We start from the raw sequence: 24,354 nt of genomic DNA on the forward strand, positions 1-24,354 counted from the left end.
ACACGAGGCCCTTGCCAGTACCTTCCACTGATATATACTTTATGTATCAGCAAAAGAAGAAATAGCTTTACTCCCCACTGTCAAACATAGCTCTCACTCAGTAGCTCTGACTTCTGAGAGCGGGAAGATTCTCACCCTATTATCTGAATAAAATTTTGAAAATAGAGCTAATTAAGCCACTGTAATAGACAACTCTTCAAGAGAAGAAAAAGAATAAGGACACAGAGATAGCAGGCCCTGGTGGCCAGAAACCTCACCAGAAACCCTTCCACAGAAACAACATTTTGATAAATCAATCAAGGAAAAAGGTCTCTGCTAGACCACAGTCAGAATGATATCCCATCCCCATGATTGTAAAGCCCTTAGGAGACAAGTCATGCAAACCAGCTACAGGCAGAGATCTGGCCTGAAGAATGTAACCTGGGTGACATACTTCAATTTAAAGCCTCATAAACTCCTCCAAATTTATCCTTGCTGAGCTCCCCACAGCATAAATTGCAAAATTCAGGACACGTATATGAAGATTATGACAATAAAGTCTCAAAGAATGATGGTTGGCTGGGTGGCTCAGTGGTTGTGTGTTTGCCTTCGGCTCAGGGCGTGATCCTGAAGTACCGGAAACAATGTCTAGCTGCCTGTGCCTCTGCCTTTCTCTTTCTGTGTCTCTCATGAATAAATAAACAAAATCTTAAAAAAAAAAATGATGGCAGATAGCATTTAAAATAACACCAAGTACTGTAACAAATAAGCCTACAAAAAATGATAGGCGTACAATAGAAGTTTATTCCATGTTCACCTAACAGTTTTTGGCAGAGAATGGATTATTCCACGTGGTGATTCAGGGAAAAAAATTGATCATGGATTTTCACCACAGGGCTTCCAAGATCACCCTGAAAGTCATCCCCATTCCAGACACTTGGAAAAGCTGCAGAACATGGAGAAACCTTCATGGTAGATTTTAGGAGATAAATTTGGAAATGATGTACATCACGGATGCCCACAATCCATTGGCTAGAATGCAGTCACATGACCACAGTGAAGTACAGGGAAGGCTGGGAAATACAGTCTGGCCATATACCTAGGAAGAAGAAAAAAACATTATCATAGTCAGTAGTCTTTGCCTTAGGACCAGTCTAGGGCTGATGATCAGCTCGAAACTTCCTAATACTCTTCTTTGAATTTGGGTGTACCCATTGAGGGAAAAAGCCCTAAATAGACACTTCAGAATAAAGTTTTATATGTCATAATGTCTACACAGGAGCAGGAGACTCTGAAGGTTCCAGTCTTTCTACCTTGGCATCATGCTGCTCAGTATCTCTGAAAGTCTATTAGCAACTGGCTTAGGAATTCACGTTTCTTTTCGGGTTCACAGAAACATCAAGGTGTCTTTCATAAGAAATGGAAATGAACTATAAAATGTACACTTCAAAGCCTGACAATACTGAAAAATAAAAGGCAAGCATAACAAATAACCCTGTTCAAATATAATAATAATGGTACTTCTCTATTCAGGCAAATACCATAAACCTGGTAGATGATCTTTCATGATAGAAAGTGGAGAGGTCAGACTGGAATATCTTTCCACTTAGACCATATAGATTTTTGTTCTTTTTAATTTGCAACATACTACTATAGTGAGAAGAACTTAGATTTTCTCTTTTGTTTTCGGTTTTGTTTTGGTTTTGTATGAAGAGCTTAGATTTTGGAAAAAAGACTAGGCTTTCTGAATTATCTGCTCTGTGACTTCAGCCTCCTCATCTGTTAAATATAGGAGTAAAATTAAAACAAGATGTTACAAAGCACCCAACCCAGTATAAGCTCCATTTTAGGTGCCTGATTATTTAGAATTAGTTAGAATTCGTGGTATACACAGAGAAATAGAAATGGCCATGAAAGGGCCTCCCCTTTGACATTGGCAATATTTGTAAATGTGGGGTAAAATAATTCTATCTAGATTTCAAGAGGCAGAAAGCAAAAAAGATGTTACAGTGAAATTTTCTTTCCTAATCCCCCTCCAACTGGCAAATTCCTATTTGTCCTTGAAAGAAACTCAAATATCACCTCCTCCAGAAACCTACTGTGGTCCCATAGCCCACCTCCAAGCTGTATCTGTCATTTTCATTATATTCATCAAGAGAGTCTATAATTGTGTACTCATCTCTATGATGCAACCATTTTAAGGCAAAATTGTGTCTTATTTATTATATCCTTGTCACTTAGCAAAATGTCTGGCACTTACTAAACCATAAATAAATAAACAAATGATGCACAAGGCCAGTAATACCACAGCAGTGTTTAAACACTTGTCAAGATGTTTGTGCTCTACACAGCATGGCAGATCTTAAGACAGAAGCCATGTTGGGATCCCTGAGTGGTGCAGTGGTTTGGTGCCTGCCTTTGGCCCAGGGCGCGATCCTGGAGACCCGGGATCGAATCCCACATCGGGCTCCCGGTGCGTGGAGCCTGCTTCTCCCTCTGCCTGTGTCTCTGCCTCTCTCTCTTCTCTCTCTGTGACTATCATAAATAAATAAAAATTGAAAAAAAAAAAAAAGAAGCCATGTTCACACCCACTAAACCTGGCTTTTTCCACACCAACCATTAATGGCCCCATCAGAAAGCTTTCAACCAAGACTTCTGACAGCTTCCTCCAGGACACTATGGAATAAGACTGGGGCTAAACTGAGAAAAGCTGGGAGGATAAGAAGGCCACAGTTCCTTTTCATTGACACTATAGAGAAAGATTCTGGTTCAAAAAAAAAAAAAAGTAGGGGAACCATGTGTAAGATGGCGATGGAGTAGGATCCCCAAGTCACCCGGCCCCACCAACTTACCTGGTAACTTTCAAATCAGCCTGAAAACCTACGAATTCGACCTGAGATTTAAAGAAAAAACAGCTGGAATGCTATAGAGAGAAGTTTTCCTTCTAACAAGGAAAAAAGGAAGGTGGAAAAAAATAAAAATAAAAAAGAATCCAGTGGGGGAGGGTCCCCGCGAGGAGCCGGGGAGAAGCAGGAACTTGACAAACCGGCGCCGGATTCTTCCCCAAGGAAAGGCGCTCGCAGGGACTCGGGCAGAGCCGGGGAGGGGCGGGGGGGCCCCCAGGGTCCCGGGGTCACTAACACAGGAGGTGCCCGGGGGACAGCGCCCCGCGGGGCCTCTGGAGCGGCTCAGGCCACGGCTCCGGGTGGGGGGGCTGCGCCCTGTGCCTTCGGGAGCCGCCCCGGGAGCGATTCCAGCAGCGCAGGCCCCGGAGCCCAGGGCGCGGGGGACACAGCCCACGACCCTGCGCTCCCCTGGGTCGGGCGGAGGCGGGGAGGACACAGGACAGCGAGGACGCTCCTGCCCTGAGGCGCCCCCAAGCTGTGCAGGTCGGCGCCCCCACCCCGGGAGCATCCAGGCCCGTGGGGACTGGGGGCTGCGGGAGTTACTGGGGGAGCTGACTCCAGGGCTGGGGAGCTGCCGCCGCCACTGTGGTGGTTCCTCCGCGTGTCACCCTGTGTCTGGGACCGAGCAGGGCTACCAGGGAACAGGGGCCTCATGGGGTAAACAGCTTCCACTGAGCCCGGCACCTGGCAGGGGGCGGGGCAGCTCCCCCAGGTGCACACACCTGAGAGTCAGCACAGCAGGCCCCTCCCCCAGAAGACCAGCTGCAGGGACAGGGGAAGAGCAAGTTCTTGACCACCCAGCACTGGAAAGCTCCAGGGAACTCCAGGGATTTACAGTATATAGAACCAAAGGGTACCCTTTCTTTTTTTTTTCTTTTTTTTCTTCCTTTTATCCAGTACAACTCATTTTTAGCCACTGTGCCCTGAGAAAAATGACTAGAAACAACTCACCACAAAAGAAAGAATCAGAAACAGTCCTCTCTGCCACAGAGCTACAGAATTTGGATTACAATTAGATGTCAGAAAGCCAATTCAGAAGCACAATTACAAAGCTACTGGAGAAAAAAATAATAATAAAGCTACTGGTGGCTCTGGAAAAAAGCATCAAGGATTCAAGAGACTTCATGACTGCAGAATTAGATCTAATCAGGTCTAAATTAAAAATCAATTAAATGAGATGCAATCAAAACTGGAGGTCCTAACGATGAGAGTTAAAGAGGTAGAAGAAAGAGTGAGTTGACATAGAAGACAAGTTGATGGCAAAGAGGGAAACTGAGGAAAAAAGAGACAAACAATTGAAAGGCCATGAGGGAAGGTTAAGGGAAATAAATGACAGCCTCAGAAGGAAAAATCTATGTTTAATTGGGGTTCCAGAGGGCACCAAGAGGGACAGAAGACCAGAAAGCATATTTGAACACATCATAGCTGAGAACTTCACTAATTTGGAAAGGGAAACAGGCATTCAGATCCAGGAGATAGAGAGATTCCCGCCCCCCTAAAATCAATAAAAACTGTTCAACACCTCGACATTTAATAGTGAAACTTGCAAATTCCAAAGATAAAGAGAAAATCCTTAAAGCAGCAAGAGAGAAGAGATCCCTAACTTATATGGGGAGAACTATTAGATTAACAGCAGACCTCTCCACAGAGACCTGACAGGCCAGAAAGGGCTGGCAGGATATATTCAGGGTCCTTAATGAGAAGAACATGTAGCCAAGAATACTTTATCCAGCAGGGCTCTCAGTCAGAATAGGAGAGATAAAGACCTTCCAAGATAGGCAGAAACGGAAAGAATGTGTGACCACCAAACCAACTCTGCAAGAAATATTAAGGGGGACTCTAAAAGAAACAGGAAGCCCAAAGAAATAATCCACAAAAACAGGGACTGAATAGGTATTACGATGACCATGAATGGGCTTAATGATCCAATCAAAAGATGCAGGGTTTCAGACTGGATAAAAAAGCAGGACCCATCTATTTGCTGTCCAAAAGAGACTCATTTGAGACCTAAGGACACCTACAGCCTGAAAATGAAAGGTTGGAGAACCATTTACCATTCAAATGGTCCTCAAAAGAAAGCAGGGGTAGCCATCCTTATATCAGATAAATTAAAGTTCATCCCAGAGACTGTAGTAAGAGATGAAGAGGGACACTATATCATACTTAAAAGATCTACCCAACAAGAGGACCTAACAATCATGAATATTTTTGCCCCTAATGTGGGAGCTGCCAAGTGTATCAATCAATTAATAACCAAAGTAAAGACATACTTAGATAATAATACACTTTTACTGAGAGACTTCAACACGGAACTCTCTGCATATGACAGATAGTCTAAGCACAAGATCTCCAAAGAAACAAGAGCTTTAAATGATACACTGGACCAGATGGATTTCACAGATATTTACAGATCTTTGCATCCAAATGCAACTGAATACACATTCTTCTCAAGTGCACATAGAACTTTCTCCAGATTAGACTACATGCTGGGTCACAAATCAGGTTTCCACTGATACCCAAAAATTGGGATTGTCCCCTGCATATTTTCAGACCATAATGCTTTAAAACTTGAATTCAATCACAAGAAGAAATTTGGAAGAAATTCAAACACGTGGAGGTTAAAGAGCATCCTGCTAAAAGATGAAAGGGTCAACCAGGAAATTAGAGAAGAATTAGAAAGATTCACGGAAACTAATGAGAATGAAGATAAAACCGTTCATAATCTTTAAGATACAGTAAAATCAGTCCTGAGAGGGAAATACATCACAATACAAGCCTCCCTCAAAAAATTGGAAAAAACTCAGATACACAAACTAACCTCGCACCTAAAGGAACTGCTGAAAGAACAGCAAATAAAACCTACACCCAGCAGAAGAAGAGAGTTAATAAAGATTCAAGCAGAACTCAATAAAATGGAGACCAGAAGAACTGTAGAACAGATCAACAAAACCAGGAGTTGGTTCTTTTAAAGAATTAATAAGATAAATAAACCATTAGCCAAGATTATTTTTTAAAAAAAGACTCTAATTAATAAAATCACAAATGAAAAAGGAGAGATCACAACCAATACCAAGGAAATACAAACTATTTTAAAAACATATTATGAACAGCTATATGCCAATAAATCTGGCAATCTAGAAGAAATGGATGCATTTCTGGAAAACTACAAACTACCGAAACTAGAACAGGAAGAAATAGAAAACCTGAACAGGCCAATAACCAGGGAGGAAATCAAAGCAGTCATCAAAAACCTTCCAAGACACAAAATTCCAGGGCCAGATGGCTTCCCAGGGGAATTCTATCAAACGTTTAAAGAAGAAACAATACCTATTCTACTAAAGCTGTTCCGAAAGATAGAAAAGGATAGAATACTTCCAAACTCACTCTATGAGGCCAGCATCACCTTAATTCCAAAACCAGACAAAGACCCCCAAAAAGGAGAATTATAGACCAATATCCCTGATGAACACGGATGCAAAAATTCTCAACAACATACAGGCCAATAGGATCCAACAAGACATTAAGAGGATCATTCACCATGATAAAGTGGGATTTATCCCTGGGATGCAAGGCTGGTTCAACACTTGTAAAAAAAAATCAATGTGAGAAATCATATCAACAAGAGAAAAAACAAGAACCATATGATCCTCTCAATAGATGCAGAGAAAGCGTTTGACAAAATACAGCATCCATTTTTGATCAAACCCTTCAGAGTTTAAGGATAGAGGGAACATTCCTCAGCATCTTAAAAGCCACTTATGAAAAGCCCACAGCTAATATCATTCTCAATGGGGAAACACTGGGAGCCTTTCCCCTAAGATCAAGAACACAACAGGGATGTCCACTCTCACCACTGCTATTCAACATGGTACTAGAAGTCTTAGCCTCAGCAATCAGAAAACAAAAAGAAATAAAAAGCATTCAAATTGGCAAAGAAGAAGTCAAACTCTCCCTCTTTGCCGATGACATGATACTGTACCTAGAAAACCCAAAAGACTCTACCCCAAGATTGTTAGAACTCATACAGCAATTCGGCAGTGTGGCAGGATACAAAATCAATGCCCAGAAATCAGTGGCATTTCTATACACTAACAATGAGACTGAAGAAGGATAAATTAAGGAATCAATCCCATTTACAATTGCATCCAAAAGCATAAGATACCTAGGAATAAACCTAACCAAAAAGGTAAAGGATCTATACCCTAAAAACTACAGAAGACTTCTGAAAGAAATTGAGGAAGACACAAAGAGATGGAAAAATAGTTTATGCTCATGGATTGGAAGAATTATTATTGTGAAAATGTCGATGCTACCCAGGGCAATTTACACATTTAATGCAATCTCTATCAAAATACCATGGACTTTCTTCACAAAGTTGGAGCAAATAATCTTAAGATTTATGTGGAACCAGAAAAGACCCCAAATAGCCAGGGGAATATTGAAAAAGAAAACCAGAGCCGGGGTATCACTGCCAGATTTCAAGTTGTACTACAAAGCTGTGATCATCAAAACAGTGTGATACTGGCACAAAAACAGACACATAGATCAATGGAACAGAATAGAGAACCCAGAAATGAAAAAAAAAAAAAAAAAAAAAAGAGAACCCAGAAATGGGCCCTCAACTCTATGGTCAACTAATATTCAACAAAGCAGATAAGACTATCCACTGGAGAAAGGACAGTCTCTTCAAGAAATGGTGTTGGGAAAAATGGACAGCCCCGTGCAGAAGAATGAAACGAGGCCATTCTCTTACAGCATACACAAAGATAAACTCAAAATGGTTGAAAGATCTAAATTTGAGACAAGATTCTATCACAATCCTAGAGGAGAACACAGGCAACACCATTTTTGAACTTGGCCACAGCAACTTCTTGCAAGATACATCTATGAAGGCAAGGGAAACAAAGGTAAAAATGAACTACTGGGACTTAATCAAGATAAAAAGCTTTTGCACAGCAAAGGATACAGTCAAAAAAACTCAAAGACAACCTACAGAATGGGAGAAGATATTTGCAAATGACATAGCAGATAAAGGGCTAGTTTCCAAGATCTATAAAGAGCTTATTAAACTCAACAGCAAAGAAGCAAACCATCCAATCATGAAATAGACAAAAGCCATGAACAGAAATTTCACCAAAGAAGACATAGACATGGCCAACAAGCTCATGAGAAATGCTCTGCATCACTTGCCATCAGAGAAATACAAATCAAAACCACAATGAGATACCACCTCACACCAGTAAGAATGGGGAAAATGAAATTTTTTATTTATTTATGATAGTCACACAGAGAGAGAGAGAGAGAGAGAGAGAGGCAGAGACATAGGCAGAGGGAGAAGCAGGCTCCATGCACCGGGAGCCCGATGTGGGATTCGATCCCAGGTCTCCAGGATCGTGCTCTGGGCCAAAGGCAGGCGCTAAACCGCTGCGCCACCCAGGGATGAGAATGGGGAAAATTAACAAGGCAGGAAACCACAAATGTTGGAGAGGATGCGGAGAAAAGGGAACCCTCTTACACTGTTGGTGGGAATGTGAACTGGTGCAGCCACTCTGGAAAACTGTGTGGAGGTTCCTCAAAGAGTTAAAAATAGACCTGCCCTACGACCCAGCAATTGCACTGTTGGGGATTTACCCCAAAGATACAAATGCAATGAAACGCCGGGACACCTGCACCCCGATGTTTCTAGCAGCAATGTCCACAATAGCCAAACTGTGGAAGGAGCCTCGGTGTCCAACGAAAGATGAATGGATAAAGAAGATGTGGTCTATGTATACAATGGAATATTCCTCAGCCATTAGAAATGACAAATACCCACCATTTGCTTCGACGTGGATGGAACTGGAGGGTATTACGCTGAGTGAAATAAGTCAATCAGAGAAAGTAAAACAAAATATCGTCTCTTTCATTTGGGGAATATAAAAAATAGTGAAAGGGAATAAAGGGGAATGGAGAGAAAATGAGTGGGAAATATCAGTGAGGGTGACAGAACATGAGAGATTCCTAACTCTGGGAAACAATCAAGGGGTGGTGGAAAGGGAGGTGGGTGGGGGTGGGGGTGACTGGGTGACGGGCACTGAGAGGGGTACTTGGCTGGATGAGCACTGGGTGTTATGCTATATGTTGGCAAATCGAACTCCAATAAAAAAATACAAAAAAAAGAGAAAAAAAAAGTATTCTGTATCTTGAATGGAATTATTTTTTTTTTCCTTTTCACTCAAAAGTGAAATAGGGTTATTTTCTTAATAGCTTGTGGCTGCCTGTTTTCTATAGCAGCTCTTTAAATTGAGCTCATATGGTAATAATTTACTTTAGAACACTAATGCAGTTGGAAAAAAAAATAATGGATGAAGAAAAAGAGGAAAAAGATACTGGCCAGGGGAGCTGATTGGATTTTTTTCTCTCTCTTTGAGATTATTTATCATTAAAGCACAATATCTTTCTTCCAGACCTGGAAGATTTAAACAAAGACTAACAAATCACACAGTAAACCAGCAATAAACCAAACAATTACTCCAAGCTAGAAGATGTATTTCTTATGGGAAATGTGACTCGAATTGCCGAGGTTTTTAAATTCACCTCAGGATGCTCCTGGGCTGACTGTCAGTAATGGGAAAATTCCAACCTATTTGGTATTCTCTCCCCAGTGAGCTGGGCATCATTATTACATGATCACTGTTGTTATTTAACATTCAATGAATATCCACAGGGGTTAGGCACTGTTCAGATTCCATTAAAGACAGCTCCTGTCTTCAACCTGTTTGCATCCTAGGATGGCGAGAGAAAGAAACATAGAGACATATTGGGATATTCGCCTAGGATCCTTGACATTACCTTCATTCCTGGAGTGGGGTGGTGACTTCTGAAATTTCTCTCCAATAAGGCAGTGACTCCAACACTCAAGCCATTTCACACGTGAGTCCCAGAGGCCAGGCTGGGAAGACATTTGCACCTCAAGTTATTAAAGTAATCAGTAATGTAGTATCTTTCCTCAGTGTTCTTGTGGAAGAAAACGTTTGTTACTCTTTTTTTTTTTTTTTTTTTTTGGTTCTGGCGGATAAAATGACCAGTTACCCTGAGCATTTTGTCAGTAGAGGCAGCTAAACAAAGCAATCTCATAAAAGTCCATACAGTAGATAGGTAGATTGTCAGAGCTAGGCAGAGAAGGAAAGGCTGGGTGGCTTGCCGAGGGTCACATAGCTATTTAGTGACAAAAGTCCAGGTCTAGAATTCATAAGCAGCTACCCACCCAGCTTTCCACCTCCACTTCTCCACTTATAATGCCTACCAACACACACACTAAAGAAAGAAACAACATGAAAAATAGAAGTAGAGAGGCCTTAGGGAAAGAAGGTAGCAATTTGAAAGACTTCATCCATATGTTTGCATTTCTTGTCTGTATAAATTTTCTGGAATGGCAGAGCTATATCTGGGCTCTGGGGAGCTTGAGAAAAATGAAGTTAGTCCGTCCTTTGTTAGCCTCACATCATTAATAGCCAAAAGTGGTCTGGGACAAGTGTCTCTGGTTCTCATCTCATTAAAAGTCCAGAACTATCCAGAGTAGTTATATGGACTTTATCCTATTAAGAACCCAGAGTAATCCAGAACCAAATGCTTCTGGGAGGAGGGAAACAGGATTTTCTAAAAGCTCTGAAAAGACAGTTTGTCTCATTGAGATATGGGTGTCTATTCTTGAAAAGAAAGGTTATATATATACATATACATGTGTATATATATATAACAAATGGATATACATGGGACAAAACTGGAAGGAGGCAATGGGGTTCTGTCTTGCATAAGGCTCTGCATATAATGCTCAATCTGGAAAGTATCTCCAATTCCAGGATTTGCTTTCCTTTTGATATCTAGATACAGCTGTAGTCACTTGGGTTTTTGGACATTAAATAAGATTAGCCTGATCCCATCTCACAAGCTGTTGGAAAGCCATGCCCTGATCAAGACTTTACTGAATTCCTATTGGCTTTTGTTCCCAGAATCACATGAATCCATTTTGGCTGACATTGCACTCAATTCATGTTGATCTTTCAACTTCCACTTCTCTCTGCTTGTGGCTGACCAGGGATGGAACACCTTGACTTCTCTAACATACCATCCCCACAACATGGAGGGGTATAGTCATATTTTTACTGACTACTAATAGTAATAGCAAAGGAGTGTTATATTGTAGCAAAGTACAGATTAGCAGACAAACTTGACTCCTAGACCATCCTGTGCTTAACCTGGGCCTGGACAAAACCAGCCTCATGCCTCAGACCCATGCTCTTACTTGCCACAGGGGATCTCCTTTTCAAGCCCATTGGCATCTTGTGGTGCTCCCCTTCCAAATTCATTTTGCATCTATCCATTTACAAAGCTACTTCCAGCTCCCCAGACTCCTTTTTATTTTTAACAGAGGGAATTAAGCTACCTACAATTTTTCCCTAGTACACCAGAGGGCCCATTGGGACATGATGTTCAACACTTCCTAAAATAATAAATTCCTCTCTTTATCATACAGTCCCCAATTCCTAGTCACTACCTTTGTTCAGATTTTCATTATTTCACACCTAAGTGTGTCTCTTCTTTTCCCCTTTTAATTTAATATGATGCTGGCAGGTGTATCTTCTAAAAATCTGCTTCTTGCGCAGCCACACACCCTTCCCCCTGAGGCACATTCAGTTGCTCCTCATTGCCGCTAACACTTGCACACATTTTCAAAACTTGATTTTCTAAAGCAAAGTCTTGAAAGGCATGAAAAAGTGTTTCAATATATCACCACCTAAAAAGAATCGAAGCTTATCAAAAAGTAAAGCTACAATTAACACACCATTAAACAGGAACCATTAAGTGCATGGAGGTCAAGAATCCAGTTATGTTTCCCATGTATAATAATAATTAATAACATAAGATTTCCTTGGCACTTCACATGCTCAGAACACTTCACAGACATAGGCTAATTAATTACACAGATAAAGATATTGCAGGTGTTTCTTTTGATTTCAAGTATTCATTAAATTGCCCATTTGGTTAACAAAGCAATTCCTTATAGTTCTGAATTCCTGAGTAGAGTGTAAGAAAGAAGGAGATCAGCAGAAATGTCAAACAAGAGTCAGCCTTTACCCTTCCTCCACTTCCTAAAAATCTGTAGGAAAAAAATCTGTATGGTGGTCCTTGCTCACCTGTCCTTGCTCTTGTGGACAGGGTTATGGGGAGGGCTGTTCCGCTTCAGCCAGTCTCTACTTTAGAGCCCATAGCTGCCACAGACACTAAGACTTTGAATAGACACACCTTGTCCACCAAGGTTACTCCTGCCCAGAACATACAAAAAGGGTGGATGTCTTCCCATCGGAGTAGTGAACTTAGGGTCTTTCTGAGACTTTTATGTCCTGGATATCAAATAACTTCCAAGAAGTCTCTAGGACCCTCTTGACAAGCCCAGACCCTGTTCTATTCCTTTGCTCTCCAGGCTTGTTCTCCCCACCCTGATATAGATCTTTGCTAGAACATTAGTGTTCCTCTTGAACTCCTTTGGGAAACTTGGCCCTTGACACACAACTTTGGACAGCCAGATCCACTCTGAATCATGAAACTGGGGACTCTGGCTGTGCTTGGAAAGTGGACCCACAGAAAGTAGCTCACTTAAAAGACTAAAAGTGAAATACGGAACATTCCCAATGAAAACTTGGAAACAGTCACCCCCAGTCATTGCCCAACTATCAAGTAGAGTAACAAGGGCTACATGATCTCCATGCAGTGTAACAAAGGCACCTCATCACATGATACATGAACTTGATGAATTTATAGCACTAACTGCTACACAACCAAAGGACAGCATTGTACTATGGAAAAGGCTTCACTCTGTAGCCAGCTGGTGCTGGATTCATCCTAAGTCTGCCAAGACAAAAATAATAAACATGTTTGAAAGTGCCTGCATCTAGTAACTACTAAGTAGGGTTATTTGTTTCATACCATTTGGTTAGCACCCTTACTATTCCAATAATCAGGACTATAATCATGGTCCCTGAAGTCCTAGGTAACACAAACTAAAACAGATTTGGGCTGAGAGAATTAAGAATTATCTTTATTTATTGTATTTCAATGATAAATAGAGGAAAAAATTTCCACAAGGTCATCTAAGCTCTAAAATGTCAAAATCAGCCCTAATTGCTCCCATCAATTCTTTTTCCCAACACTGTTCCAACAGCCATCCACTTGGTCTATTAATGTGGATGGACCAAGAATCAGACAGTTGGGCATGCCCTTCCAAACCTCAGTTTTGTTCCAGAAAAGGAGAAATGGCTAGTCATTGTCATTACTCCTATACTCTTTGTAAGAGGCCATAACTGAATTCAATGTCTATTGGTCAATTTTCAGGAAAGAGACAGCATCAGGAAACTTGATTCCTCTTTAAGTTAACAACTCTCATGAGTTATAGGAATTGGAAGCAAAATCTGAACATTTCCTTCCACTTCTGAGTCCACCAAGAGTTATAGACTAATATGACATTAGACCTGTATGCTATGACCACCACTATCCTCAATACCACACTAACCTTTTAAGACAAGGTTTTTAATTAATTTCACAGTTGGAAAAATGCAGGCCCAGAATAGATGAATGACACAACAAAGTTTCAAAACCAGATCTGAAAAGCTTGAAGCTCAGTTCCTCTAGACTATGAGTACTAGACTATAAGGAAATAGTAGTTCTTTTTCTCCTTTTCCCTCCTTCAGAAAGAGTCAGTTATCATCAGAAAGAGTTTCCTTGACCTTAACTGAACTTTGACAAGGAAGGGATGAATCAAGAGCTATGAGTAAGACCATGAATGAGCACAGACACTGTTGAGGAAAGAGGTCTTTCCCCAATTCAGAGCCGTGAGCTCCCAACCAACATGGACAAAGGATCTGGTGGTGTTCCTATGTGTTCACTCATCCTATTTCTTTTCTTCTTGGGAATGTGGCTAGACTTCATTTCTCAGCTTCCCCTATAATGTAATGAGACCACGTGACTGAGTTTTACATTGACAGAACTTATATGCTGCCTTCAGGCCTGGCACTTCTCTCACAATCCTCTTGTTCTCTTTCTTTCCTTGTCTCCAAGTCAGACACAGAAGATGTAGTGGAGACCTCTATCAGAAACCCAAACGATCAGACAGTCCTGGGTCCCTGATTGACTACATAGAGTACAGCACCATTGTCTACTACTGCATTGGGCTCTGCAGTGGATGAGGCTACACCTATACTGTGTTAAGCAAAGGAGATTTGGAGGTTGTGTGTTACAGCACCCAGCGCATCCGAATACAGACCATCTCTCTCTGTAATTTTACCACTTAGGCAGGGGCTTTGGTCTCCCCAGCCTTCCTTCTCACCCCTCCAAAGAACACTTGTTGTCTTTCCACTGCTCACGAGCAGCTCTACTTCAGCCTGCGCTGAAAAAATTAAAGAAGGTGAAATTTAAATCAGTCCATTTTTTTCCTTATTAGCAGCTCTTATCTGAAGAGAAAGGAAAAAAATAAAGTTCAAAGGAATCAGGAAGTTAAAATTATTGCTGAAATTGAGATTTGGAAACCATCTGTAGATTTCAGTCTTCTGTGCTCTCTTCCCTTCATTAATCAACAACTGGCTCTTTTACCAGGCAGCACAGTCTAGACGGTCACCCCTGCCTGCACATTTGTCTCTGCTCCTTCTAGGTAGTTTTGGTTCCCTCGCTCACCATGATTCTCATTCTCCATCTGGATCAGATAAGACCCTGAATCAGGCAGGGTCCCGTCAAGTTTCAGAATTCAATTCAGATGGATAGCTAAGATGAAGAGATTCTTTGAAGGTAGGAGTTATAGAATTGTGGAAAAGGTTAAGGAAATCAACAAGAAATGTTGTAGCAGTCAGAGAAGAGGAAAGCAAAACCCCTTTTCTGCCCCCATGTCTGATGGGACATGTCAAAGAAATAGCACTCCTGAGGTTCCATGAAGGTAGACTACGGAAGGCCACACAGTGGGCCATACAGTCATGAAAGGCACAGCTCCAGACAGAGGCCTGATGGCAGGGACACAGAGGGGGTAGACAAAGCCTCTATCTTCTTGTTCTCCAGTATAGGGCTTACCATTGTCCAAATCCACCTGGAAGCTGAAGAGCAAGGAAGCCCACTGAGATAGTCTATATGGGTCTTCCTTCAAGAGCACAGACAACAGAATAGGGAGAGAAAATGTGGGAGGGCAAAGAAAGAATAATAAATCCAAACCCCCACCTCATTGCTTGTCCCAGGCTCATTTTTCCTTTTCCTGCCAAATTCTTCAGAATCCAAAATGTCCTCTCCAAATTAAAACTTAATTTTCGATTAAGGTGGACAATCACAAGTGTATTAAAGAAGAAAGTAACTAGAAAAAGCCATTCAAATTAAGTAAGGAGTACACTTTAGTGCATATTTCAAATAATACTTAGTTTACCTTTTTCAAAAATCATCTAGCACACTTTCCAGCACATTTTCCAGCTTCACTGAAGAATAATTGACAAATGAAAATGTGTATGTTTAGATTATACAATGTGATTATTTTATACACACACACATTGCAACACAATCATCAAGATCAAGTTAATTAACACATCTGTCACCTCATGTAGTTAACTCTTTTTTCTTCTTTGTCCTAGTGAGAAGGCTGAAGATTTACTCTTAGCAAATTTCAAGTATATAATGCTACATTTTTAACTATAGTCACTGTGCTGTAATAGTAGATCATCAGAACTGATATAGGTGAAATCTTGTGCTCTTTTATCTATGTCTCCCCATTTTCTGCACCCTCCAACCTCTGGCAACCACCATTCTACTCTATGATTCTATGAGATTAGCTTTTTATTTTTTATTATTCCACATATAAGTGATACCATACAGTTTTTTACTTTCTCTGTCTGGCTTACTTCACAGAGCACAATGTCCCCCAGATTCATCCACATTGTAGCAAGTGGCAGGGTTTCCTTCTTTATGGACAAATAATAGACAAATAATAGTCCATTGTAGATATATACCACATTGTCTTTATTACTTCACCTGTTGATGAACACTTAAGTTCTTTCCATGCTTTGTCTAGTGTGAATAATGCTATAATTGACATGGAGGTGTATATATCTCTTCATTACTGATTATTGTTTCCTTCAGATATATGCCCAGAAGTGGGATTGCTAGCTCTAGTTTAAATTTTTTGAGGAAACTCCATAGAGTTCTCCACACTGGCTAAACTAATTTCTATCTCATCAATTGTGCACAAAACTTTTATTTTCTCTATATCCTCATCAGTACTTGCTCTTTCTTGTCTTTTTTATAACAGCCATTCTGACAGGTGTGAGTTGATAACTCATTATGGTTTTGATGGCATTTCTCTGATTATTATGATGTTAAGCACCTTTTAATGCTATTGGCCATTTGTATGTCTTTGGAAAAGAGGTCTGTTCAGATGCTTTGCCCTTTATTTATTTGTTTGCTTGTTTATTTATTTTGCTATTGAGTTACATGAGATCCTTTCATATAGTTTGGAACTTGACTTATCAAATATATGAAAATATTGAAAATATTTTTCTCCATTCTATAGGTTGCCTTTTGCTTTTATTGATTGTTTCCATTGCTGTGAAGCTTTTCTAGTTTGATATAGTCCCACTTATTTATTTTAGCTTTTTTGCCTGTGCTTCTGACATCATATCCAAAAAATCACTGCCAAGACCAATATCATAGATATTTTTCCTTATGTTTTCTTCCAGGGCTTTTATGGGTCTTCAATCCATTTGGGGTTAATTTTTGTAAGTGGTATTAGATAGGGTCCACTGTCATTCTTTTGTTTATGGATATCTAGTTCTCCCAGCATGATTTATTGAAGAGACTTTCCTTTCCCTATTGTATGCTTTTGGAGCCTTTTTTCAAAGGTTAGTTGATTGTATACGCATAAGTTTATTTCTGGGCTTTCAATTGTGTTCCCACTGGTCTATATGCCTGTTTTCATGCCAGTACCACACTGTTTTAATTTTTAATTACTATAGCATTGTAATATAGTTTGAAATCAGAAAATGTGATGGATCCAGCTTTGTTCTTTCTTATAATTGCTTTCTATTCAGGGGTTTTTGTGCCTCCATACAAAGTTTACATTGTTTTCAAACATTGTGAATGTAAAATATGGTGCTTTGCTATTATTGCTTCAACCTCCAATTCTCACTACAGACATCATTAACCAATTACAGTTCCCTCTCAAACTGAGTCTGGATAAAGCCTGAGAATCCTTCCCAAAGCAGCACTGTAAGTAGCCACTACTAAGCAATCACAATTTGGAGTTGAGGTATCTGTTACCTGCAACACTTCAATGGAGTAACTCTAAAATGACTCGAGTGCCCCCTCCTCTTGATCAGACACCAACTTCCAAATGGCAAGATGAGTAGAAAAAATTACTCAATGAGTAGAAAAAATTACTCAATGAGTAGAAAAAATTACTCAATGGCTCTTATTCTGAATGGCCAAACACTTGCTTAAAATAGACACCTGGGATCTGCATTTGCTGTTGTTGCAAAAATGTCACAATAGTAACTAGAGAAGCCAATTCCCTCTAAATGTAATTGACGAGGACATGATTTTCAGAATAGAAATTGTCAAATATCATGGACCTACTCTTAATATATACATCATCCCATATTGAGCACTTTACGAATGTTAATCCTCACAATAGCTCTATTTAGGTAATTATTACTATACCGATTACATGGATAAGCAAACTGAGCTAATGACAAATCATCCAGCCAAAGTAGTCATTTTTCAAATTAATAAACATAACCAGAGATCTGGCATACATGGTGATGGAAGGAGATCTGAATAGGAATCACCAGAACACAGTGTTAGTCTCAGCTCGCTATCTTTGTTGCTTCTACATCAATGTGGTCACAGGAGCAATGATCTGCTACTTCACATGATTCTCTGGAAAATTTAAAAAGACAATGTAAAGGAAATATACAGTGATATGATAAGAAAAAAGAGACCCAAGGATATATAATGATTTGTTCTCATGGCAACAATATGGCAAAACCAAGGTGTTGGCTCCTTCACACCCCTTGTCCAGCAAGACCCCATCATGGAAAAAAACTGTGCAAGTATCTACAAAGGAGGACAAAATGGATCCACGTCCTTCCCCAGCTCACGCTTCATCATGAGGCACACACATACAGATGTTTCTCACCTCTCAGCTTTATTGTCATTTTAAACAGAGAAACAACAATGAGGTAGTCCTTGATGAGTTTGAAATACCTTATTCTCAGGGTAATTCATAGATTTGTCTAAAGGCCTTTGTTTCACAACATGCATTAGATAGGGGATCCATGTGATAAACAGATGATAGTCACACAAAGAAACTATAACTATGAAACTATGCCCCGGATGGGTATAAACTTGGCAGACTTGGTTTAGATTGGGAGGAATCAAGGAAGCCTTAACTGTACTTAGATTAAATGAAGCTTAAGACTTATCATATTAAAGAAGAAGACAGTGGATACCAGAAAGAATATACAAGTCAATAGTTTCCAACTAATTAATAAAGGACTTCCAGGTTCCTATCAAGGAAATTGTCATATTGAGAGGAGAAGAATTTTCTATATTTCTTGGGTTCTCAAGAGCTGGGAGTTGATCCACAAACCAAAGGAAAAAGAGAATTCAGGATATAATAAATCCCCACATGGGAACCACTTGAGAAAGTCTAACCCTTCTAGTTTTATGCTGAATATGAAGAAGAGAAGGAGATGGAAAAGCAAATAGTCAGAAACCTATGCATTGGCTTTCCTCCAGGCTGAAACCCCACAGGGTTTATGCATAATGGTAACCTTCTAGTTAGCACAAGGATTCATGAGATCACTATAGGCTAGCAAACTACTTCCTAGATCATAGCTTGAGGGACTTTGCAATGTTTTAGGAGAAGCCCTCCATTCAGCTTGTCACAAATTCTAAAACATGTAGAGATTACTGGTATAGCATGCATGGAGGAAATTATCTAAATATAGGGCCTGAGCTTGCATTCATTATGGTTGTGTGAAATAAGAAGAAAACCCAGAAGACTTCATGTGTCCTGATGAAGGGAAATGGAGGTACCAAGAACACTGTGAATCAACTGGGTGTGTGGTCCAAACAAAGAGATTATGGACAACCAGGACTTTGCAAAAGACTTCAGCTTCAGGTGACAGCGTTCTCCTTGGAAGGCCAGACAGGGTGAGCCCAGTAGACACCACCTAATGGCTCAAGAACTAGCCAAAATCATACCGTCCAGGGCAGAAGCCAGCAAGAACCCAAAGAAAGCACAAAGATCCCTATAAATGCATCTAAAGATTTGTCTCCCTTTTTTAAAATTCCCCTGGCTATTCGGGGTCTTTTCTGATTCCACACAAATCTTAAAATAATTTGTTCTAACTCTCTGAAGAAAGTCCATGGTATTTTGATAGGGATTGCATTAAACGTGTATATTGCCCTGGGTAACATTGACATTTTCACAATATTAATTCTGCCAATCCATGAGCATGGAATATTTTTCCATCTCTTTGTGTCTTCCTCAATTTCTTTCAGAAGTGTTCTATAGTTTTGAGGGTATAGATCCTTTACATCTTTGGTTCGGTTTATTCCTAGGTATCTTATGCTTTTGGGTGCAATTGTAAATGGGATTGACTCCTTAATTTCTCTTTCTTCAGTCTCATTGTTAGTGTATAGAAATGCCACTGACTTCTGGGCATTGATTTTGTATCCTGCCACGCTACCGAATTGCTGTATGAGTTCTAGCAATCTTGGGGTGGAGACTTTTGGGTTTTCTATGTAGAGTATCATGTCATCGGCGAAGAGGGAGAGTTAACCATATCTGGGGGCATCACAATGCCAGATTTCAGGTTGTACTACAAAGCTGTGGTCATCAAGACAGTGTGGTACTGGCACAAAAACAGACACATAGATCAGTGGAACAGAATAGAGAATCCAGAAGTGGACCCTGAACTTTATGGGCAACTAATATTCGATAAAGGAGGAAAGACTATCCATTGGAAGAAAGACAGTCTCTTCAATAAATGGTGCTGGGAAAATTGGACATCCACATGCAGAAGAATGAAACTAGACCACTCTCTTTCACCATACACAAAGATAAACTCAAAATGGATGAAAGATCTAAATGTGAGACAAGATTCCATCAAAATCCTAGAGAAGAACACAGGCAACACCCTTTTTGAACTCGGCCATAGTAACTTCTTGCAAGATACATCCCTGAAGGCAAAAGAAACAAAAGCAAAAATGAACTATTGGGACTTCATCAAGATAAGAAGCTTTTGCACAGCAAAGGATACAGTCAACAAAACTCAAAGACAACCTACAGAATGGGAGAAGATATTTGCAAATGACATATCAGATAAAGGTCTAGTTTCCAAGATCTATAAAGAACTTATTAAACTCAACACCAAAGAAACAAACAATCCAATCATGAAATGGGCAAAAGACATGAACAGAAATCTCACAGAAGAAGACATAGACATGGCCAACATGCACATGAGAAAATGCTCTGCATCACTTGCCATCAGGGAAATACAAATCAAAACCACAATGAGATACCACCTCACACCAGTGAGAATGGGAAAAATTAACAAGGCAGGAAACAACAAATGTTGGAGAGGATGTGGAAAAAAGGGAACCCTCTTACACTGTTGGTGGGAATGTGAACTGGTGCAGCCACTGTGGAAAACTGTGTGGAGGTTCCTCAAACAGTTAAAAATATACCTGCCCTACGACCCAGCAATTGCACTGTTGGGGATTTACCCCAAAGATACAAATGCAATGAAACGCTGGGACACCTGCACCCCGATGTTTCTAGCAGCAATGGCCACGATAGCCAAACTGTGGAAGGAGCCTCGGTGTCCAACGAAAGATGAATGGATAAAGAAGATGTGGTTTATGTATACAATGGAATATTACTCAGCTATTAGAAATGACAAATACCCACCATTTGCTTCAACGTGGATGGAACTGGAGGGTATTATGCTGAGTGAAGTAAGTCAGTCGGAGAAGGACAAACATTATATGTTCTCATTCATTTGGGGAATATAAATAATAGTGAAAGGGAAAATAAGGGAAGGGAGAAGAAATGTGTGGGAAATATCAGAAAGGGAGACAGAACGTAAAGACTGCTAACTCTGGGAAACGAACTAGGGGTGGTAGAAGGGGAGGAGGGCGGGGGGTGGGAGTGAATGGGTGACGGGCACTGGGTGTTATTCTGTATGTTAGTAAATTGAACACCAATAAAAAAAAAAAAAATAAAAAATAAAAAAAAAAAAAAAAAAAGATTTGTCTCCCAACATCATAAAGATATATAAACCTCCCCATGCCAAAAAAAGTAAGCACTACCATCTTGGGAAAGACAGAAAAGAATAATGAGGGCTGGGACTTTCTCCAGAAAAATACTGAGTTACCTCAAAAATGCAGTTTAAACCAAAAACAGGGAGGCATATCTGAAAAGTGTATTTTGCAACTCTAGTGATGGATAGGAAGGGAGGGCAGGTTGTTTCTCATTAATACAAATATTAAAGTTACAGAAAAATAAAGTGACACTGTCTTTGCATACATGGCTAGAACCATGTGCAAGTACAAACCTACAACAAATGCCACCACACGCCTGCTGCTTAAAGAAGGCTTCCAGCATCACATAGGTCCCAGTGCTTCTCATCATGTTCTAAATCACTCACTCTACCATGCTCACTTGTTACTGTTTTGTGTACCTCAAATCATTTTCTTATATTTCTTCTTATGTTTAAGGAAAACTTTTCAAATAATTATGCTCATATCAGCTACATGGGTGGTAAATATTTTGAGTGCTTGACTTATCAAAAATATCTTTAATTGAAAGTTTGGCTGGGGGCCTATTCAGAATTTGAGGTTTATCATTTTCCTTAAAAAAGACACAGGATTTCTTCACTCTTGATGGTGAGAAGTCTAATGTCAAGCTGATTCTCACTGCATCTCAGGTAACCTGCTTTTAATTTACTGGAATTTTTATAACATTCTTTGTATCCTTGGAGTTTTCTACTTTAACTTGACTTCTAAGTGTGGATCTTTTTTTCGGTATCCTGCTCAGTGTGGTAAGGCCATTACACTCTGAAGACTCTTCTTTCTTCACTCCTGAGAAACTTCCTCTACTGTCTATTGGTTTCTTCCACTTTATTGTCTCTGTCCTCTTTCTGGAACTCCTAATGGATGAATATTTAACTCATCATTGCTCAATTGTTTGTATATTATTATTTTTTGGTACTGAAAATGGGATATAATCTACATTTCTAGCTATAAGGCATTGTTTAAATATATCATTACTCATTCATTGGTGACACATAAAGTAGCTTTTTAAATGATGCTTTAAGGGCAGCCTGGGTAGCTCAGCGGTTTAGCACCGCCTTCAGCCCAGGGCCTGATCCTGGAGACCTGGGATCGAGTCCCAGGTTAGGCTCCCTGCATGGAGCCTGCTTCTCCCTCTGCCTGTGTCTCTGCCTGTCTTTCTCTCTCTGTCTCTCATGAATAAATAAATAAAATCTTTAAAAAAAAAGAAATTTAAAAAATGGTGCTTTAGAAGGACATCTAGTTGGGCATGCAGTTTAAGCAACTACAATGACGACAAAATTAAACCACAAATGTAGTAGAAGAAAGCATCAGGTAAAAGAAAGTTGTAATCTCAGATGAGGGAAGAGTTTTCCAAATATAATACAAAATGATTAAGGACAAACTGACAAATCTGAAGGCATGAAGTTTTATATGTATTTTGCTCTTTTTGAGAAAATTTATCAAAGTATAATACACATAGAGAAAAGTGCATGAATTGATAAACTTTCACAAACTGAGCAAACTCTATAACCAGCACCCAGATCAAGAAAGAGAACATTAGTAATTCCCCAATGGCCCTCATGCCACCTCTTCTCAGTTACCTCCCCAAGGGCAGCCACTCTCCTGACTCCATGACATAGATGGCATTGCCCATTTTGAACTTTGTATATGTATTACATATAATTAATATATAAAAATTAATATATACAATATAATAATATAATTATAACATAATACACATAATTCAGTTATACATGATGATATAACTAGTATCATTATAATGTGCTCTTTGTGGCTGGCTGCTTTTGCACAACCCCACGTTTATGAGATTCAGCCATGCTGCCTGTAACTGCAGTGAGTTCGTTCTCTTTACTGCAACTTTCCCACATGTGACTCTTCTCTGACTTATATCCATCCCCCTGTTGAAAGAATGACCTCTTAGACTTTTGTTTTCTGCTATGGGAGATTTCCCTGACTTACCTTCCAGCGTGGCTCTTTAACCCTGGCTTCTTGAGTTCTTATGTAGTCAGTCCTTTGATTTCTTTTTTCACTTTAATTGAACACATTTTGAGTTTCCAGGGATTCCTTTTTTTTTTTTTTCTAATGCTTGTTGTTTTTCATTAACAACATCTTGTTCTTTGTTTTTTAAATAGAAAAAATAGACAATATTCATCTGTCTCTCTGTTTAAGGATACTAATAGAACTTTCCAGTTCTTTTTTATTTCTCAACTATTTCTGCCTCTTCCACAGAAGATTGCTCTGCGTTTTTGTTTTGTTTTTCATATTGATCCTTCCTTTTTGTGCTACTGCTTTTTCTTAAATGTTTGGCAATTCTTGCTTGAGATTTCATATTCATGAGCAAAGAGCAAAATCTCCTCTACAGTTGGGTAGGTCTGTCTCCTTCCCCAACTGGGGCAACTGAAGGCAGGTTGTGAGCAGGACACAGAGGTTGGTGACTGCAAACTTCCAGGTGCACTTCAGGGCTGGAGAGTGGTTCTCCAGTGGTAGGCAAGTCCTCCTTAACTGCCATGGTAGGAAGGCATGGGAGTCGTGTTGGAATGACTTCTTGGGTGGAGCTGTTTTGTTCTTGATGTCCTTATTTCTCTCTTTCTGCTGTTAATTTCTGCCTAATTCATTTCTAATCTACTCTGCTTTTCTCCAGGTCCCCCAAACCATAGGAGGATACCTTCCTAGAGAAAACACACGTTTTCTTTAGAGACTAGTTCTTGGATTTCATGCCATTGTCATATGCTTTATGTATAATGGGGAATGGGAGAAAGAGGGACATCTCCAAGAGACTCAGCTGTTATAATTTCATTTTTTTTAATACTAACCCTGGTGGCCACAGCATTTTGGATTTGTTGATCTCGACCTCAAAACCTTTTCTGTTCTCCCTTAAGAAGACTGCTCTCATGTGTTTCAGACTAGTGCTTCTCAAGTTTTGTTACTTCCATCAAACTGATCACATCTGTCTTTTATCATCTAGGATTTCCTTAAACTTTCTCTTTTGCTGATAATTTCTGTCTTTGTCTTCCAGCAATATTACATTTAAATTATTGGGGTTTTTTTCCTCTGTAATACACTTTATTTATTTATTTTAAATTCCAGTATAGTTAGCATACAATGT

General features: G+C 39.8%; 1 long non-coding RNA gene across 3 annotated transcripts in view; it reads right to left on the reverse strand.

Moving 5' to 3' along the window:
• Positions 1–785: 785 nt before the first annotated feature.
• The window catches only part of LOC140614293 (uncharacterized), a 210,182-nt gene continuing 186,613 nt past the window's right edge, over positions 786–24,354 (reverse strand). For all 3 annotated transcript variants that reach the window (XR_012015196.1, XR_012015197.1, XR_012015195.1), the window contains 2 exons: positions 9,717–9,816; positions 786–1,078 (listed from right to left, as the gene is read on the reverse strand). This is a non-coding gene — a long non-coding RNA (uncharacterized lncRNA). The remainder of the gene's footprint in view (positions 1,079–9,716; positions 9,817–24,354) is intronic.

The sequence above is a fragment of the Canis lupus genome, chromosome 22 (assembly GCF_048164855.1).
Source record: "Canis lupus baileyi chromosome 22, mCanLup2.hap1, whole genome shotgun sequence".
Classification (NCBI taxonomy): domain Eukaryota; kingdom Metazoa; phylum Chordata; class Mammalia; order Carnivora; family Canidae; genus Canis; species Canis lupus.